Source organism: Molossus molossus, unplaced genomic scaffold (genome assembly GCF_014108415.1).
Source record: "Molossus molossus isolate mMolMol1 unplaced genomic scaffold, mMolMol1.p scaffold_m16_p_10, whole genome shotgun sequence".
Classification (NCBI taxonomy): domain Eukaryota; kingdom Metazoa; phylum Chordata; class Mammalia; order Chiroptera; family Molossidae; genus Molossus; species Molossus molossus.
In genome coordinates, this window is record NW_023425345.1 from 75864628 (window position 1) to 75869628 (window position 5001).

The window sequence follows — 5001 nt, forward strand, 5'->3', positions numbered from 1 at the left end:
AATAGTTATTAAATTGCATTTATAATTTTCCACGTGTTTACATTGTTGGTACTTTTATTTTAGTCTACCATATTTTCTTAATTCTGGTATTATAATATATTCTTATAAAAACTTGTGCTTTTTATTAATGTATTATACCTTATTTGTAACTTTTAACCCAAGTTTTATTTAAAAATTATATCCATGTGGATGGAATTATTAAATATATTTGAAATAGAATTAATTTGTAATAGCACCCCATCAGTAAAGTGAAAGAAGTGGTAAAATATTAATAAAATTGAAAGAGAAATTTTCAAGATAAAATATGATTAGAATTTACCAGAAAAGTTGAGGAAATAGTTACACTTCATTTAGATTAATCAGCTCCATTTTCCTTTTTTTTAAGAAGACTGCAATCCTTTTGACTGAGTCGTTCAAGGTTTTCTTCACTTGCTTGTTTCTCAGGGTATAAATAAATGGGTTCAACATAGTTGAAACAGAAGAAATGAGCAGGGAAACTCCTTTGTTAAGAGCCACCTCTTCCTTTGCTGAAGGTTTGATACAGATGAAGATAAAGCTGCCAAAGGTGATAGAAAACCCAATAATGTGGGAAGAACAGATGGAAAAAGCTTTTGTCCTTTGTTGGGCAGAAGAGAGTCTTAGAATTGTCATGATGATATAAATGTAGGACAAAACAACACATACAAAGGTCATGATAAAAGTCAACACAAGCACACTAAAATCATTTGCTCTATGAACCATGTGTCTGAGCATGATATCTTTAGCTGAGGAGTGACATCACAGAAAAAGTGATCAATCACATTGGAGTCATAGAATTCCAGATCGAGGCCCAGGCTAAGTGGGGGAGATTATGATGATCAAACCAGCCATCCAACAGCTGATAAATTTATTGCAGACTCTGTTATTTATGATGGTTACATAATGCAAGGTTTTACAGATGGACACATAGTGGTCAAAGGACACAGTGGCTAGGAAAAAATTTCTGTCATTCCAAAAAGATAAGTAAAAAACTTTTGAACAACACAAACATCATAGCTAATAGTTTTGCTACCAGTTTCTATATTGTACAAAAATCTGGGAATACAAGCAGTTCTGAATGAGATTTTTAGGAAAGGGAAATTTTGGAGAAAAAAGTACATGGCTGTTCTAAGATGGCAATCTACGAAAGTGAGGGAAATAATGGTCATGTTCCCAGCTACACTCACCATGTAGGTAAAAAATAAAAAATAAAAAAAAAGATGAAAATCAGAACTTTCAGTTGTGGATTATCAGTCAATCCCAGCCGAATGAATGTTGTTACTGTGTGGTTTCTCATCATGAATTCCTGCTTTCTGCCTAGTCTGTATGAAAAATTCAGAAACACTCGAATAGAGTGTAGTGAAGCCAAAATGAGCCTTCAACACTGGCTATAAATGCCAAGCAAACTGACTTGACTAAATTGAAGTCATCATCTTATCTATGTATAATATTTTTATTGTGTGTTTAAGTAGTAACTATATTTTCATTCTGGCCTTATATTCCATCAGATAGTTTAATCTTTGTTCCTAACAGTTTTGGCTAAGTATATCATCAATTCATGAGTAATGGAAGCTAGTAGTCAAATATTTGTAATACTGAGATATTACAGTATTTTTTATTTATTTTTTTAGCTTTCACCAATTAGTTACAAATAAATTCAGTAGTTTTCAGTTTGCAGACAGTGTCTCCAAGGCTTGGAAACCCCATTGTCAATGAACAATTAAGAAATTCCTCCTGCAGATGCAAATTAAAATGACTATGAGGTATCACCTCACACCTGCCAGAATGGCTGCCATCAACAAATCATCAAACAACAGGTGCTGGCGAGGGTGTATAGAAATGGGGACTTTAGTACACTGCTGGTGGGGATCAGATTGGTGCAGACACTATAGAAAACAACATGGTGTTTTCTCAAAAAAATTGAAAATTGAACTGTCATTTGACCCAGTGATCCCACTTCTAGGAATACATCCTAAGAAGCCTGACACACCAATCAGAAAGAATATATGTACCCTGATGTTCATAGCAGCTCTATTTACAATAGCTAAGATCTGGAACTAGCCCAAATATCCATCAATAGACGAGTGGATAAAAAAACCGTGGTACATATACACAATGGAGTGCCATGCAGCTGTAAGAAAGAAAGATCTCTTATCCTTTGAGACGACATGGAGGGACCTGGAGAGTATTATCCTAAGTGAAACAAGCCAAACAGAGAAAGGCAAGTATCATATGATCTCACTTATTTGTGGAATGTAATGAACATAACAGTCTGAGGAATGGGGTAGTTTCAGAGATGTGGAAGTGGGGTACAGACTGACAATCCCCAGAAAACGGTGTGTTGGGGGAGAGATAAACCACAAAACTTATATGCATGTGTGCATGAACAATGGACATGGACAACAAAGCTGGGGACAGTGCGGGGAGTGAAAGGGTTGGGGAATCACTGGGGGTGGGGGGAAAGGAGAAACATCTGTAACAAAAATTAATAAATTAATTAAATTAAAAACACTGTGCTACATATACACAATGGAATACTATGCAGCTAGAAGAATGAAAAATCTCTTATTCTTTGAGATGATGTGGAGGGAACTGGAGAGTATTATGCTAGGTGAAATAAGCCAATCAGAGAAGGACAAAAACCTCATTATCTTACTTATTTGTGGAGTATAATGAACAAAATAGACCCAGAGACATAGAAAAGAGTATGGTTCAGACTGACAAAATTCAGAGGAGGGGACGGGGGAGAAGGATGAGATAAACCAATGAATTTATATGCATGTATGCATAACTAATGGACAGAGAGAACAATGGGGCAGGGGTGGGATCAGGAGGAGGGTGTCTAGGGGGCGAAAAAGAAGAAACATCTGTAACAAAAATGAGTTAAAAAAAATTGCAGCCCTGGCTGGTTTGGCTCAGCGATTGGAGTGTTGGCCTGCAGACTAGAGAGTCCTGGGTTCGATTCCCACTAAGGGCACGTATCTTGGTTGAGTTTGTCCCTGCTCCGGTTGGGGTCATGCATGTGGCAACCAGTCGATGTGTCTCTCTCACATCGATGTTTCTCTCTCCCCCCCCCCCCTTTCTCCCTCCTGTTCTATCTGAGGATAAATGCAAAAATGTCCTCCGGTGAGGATAAAAAAAAATTGCAAAAAAAAAATAAAAATTTCTCCTGCAGACCTGAATTATTTTATGTGATTTTACTTTTACTGTCTTTATTTAAAATATACTCTTTCCCTTATTGTGGGAAAAGGATAAACTTTCACAAAAGATTTATAGTGCTCCCAGTTAAACTCAAGTTTTGTACATACTATCAGAGAGAAGGCAATTGTTTTGATTTTATTCTTTGCTTGAGGGCTGAAAGCTTCCCCTAAATTAAGGTTACTCTGGGTAGATTAATTTGAGATGCTGCAAAGAACACTTCTACAGCTTAGTTTACTTTCTCTTCTTCTGAGGTCATCGGCATATAGGCACAGTATCAATGAAATACTGAACTCAGCCTTTCACATTCCAGTCAGGTTTCAGTGTCCTAAAACATGGTTTGTTTTTCAATCAATGCAGTTTATCCATGAAACTCAGTTTATCCTGGATGTTACAAATTAAGAATCGAGAAAGTAATTGACCCTTGAATGTGACTGATTCATGTCTGGTCATTATAACATACTAATGAATCAACATTTGTATGAAGTGGGATGTCCAATGAGAAGACAAATCATAACTGTGTTACTATATTTTACACGGGAGTGATGATCACATTATCTGTGTATGTATCCTTTTTGTTGTTAAGTTATGATTGAGGAGAAAGTAGGAGTTTATTGTCTTGATATCTCTTAAACTATACTAAACTAATTTATGCATAAATATTAACCTGCCATGATTTTTATTTACTCTACTATGATAAAATTTAAAAATGACATAATAAATAATTTTTTATTTCTCACAAATATCAAAATTACTAACAGCTTTTGTTTGATAAAGACAGATACAATGCACTTTTGCATAAAAGTTTATGAGCATTTTTTACAAAGCGCACTGAAAATAAAAACATTATACTTATTTTTTTTGTCAATCAATCATAACTTCAGGTTGTTGTTTAACAATATTAGTTCTGAAGGCTAACATTTATTTGTGTATTTCTGTTCTCTATTGCTTATATGTTTATTCTATATTTATGTGCAATTTTGGAATTCATAGATCTTTCTATTATCAATAAAAATTATAAAAATTTTGCCCTGGCCAGTTTGGCTCAGCAGTTGAGCATCAGCCTGCGGACCAGAGAGTCCTGGGTTCGGTTCCTGCTAGGGGCACATATCACCAAAATAATAATAATAATAATAATAATGATAATAATAAATAAAAAATTTTCACTAAGGAATCTGATTATTATAAACCTAAGGAATATTTCCTCATGCTGCCTATACCTGAAAATAAAAAGCAGTTCTGAGAGTTGAGAATTATCAGGTTCAGAAGACCTTTTTTTTTTTTTTTTTATAAATTTATTTATTTTTGTTACAGATGTTTCTCCTTTTCTCCCCACAGATTCTCCCCTCCCCCTCCCTTCCCGCCCTCTCCTCAGCTTTGTTGTCCATGTCCATTGTTCATGCATACATGCATATAGGTTCTGTGGTTTATCTCTTCATCCCATCCCCTCTTCTGGGGATTGTCATTCTGTACCCCACTTCCACATCTCTGGGACTACCCCATTCCTCAGGCTTTATGTTCATTATATTCCACAAATAACTGAGATCATATGATACTTGTCTTTCTCTGTTTGGCTTGTTTTGCTTAGGATGACACTTTCCAGGTCCCTCCATGTCATCTCAAAGGATAAGGGAGCTTTCTTTCTTACAGCTGCATTGTGTATATGTACCACAGCTTTTTTAGCCATTCGTCGACTGATGGACACTTGGGATATTTCCAGATCTTAGCTATTGTAAATAATGCTGCTATAGAAATGGGGGTACATATATTCGTTCTGATTGTTGT

The 5001-nt window shown here is 35.5% G+C and overlaps 1 pseudogene; it reads right to left on the reverse strand.

The window, feature by feature from the left end:
• Window positions 1-339: 339 nt before the first annotated feature.
• Window positions 340-1187, reverse strand: LOC118623764 (annotated as a pseudogene).
• Window positions 1188-5001: the final 3814 nt, after the last annotated feature.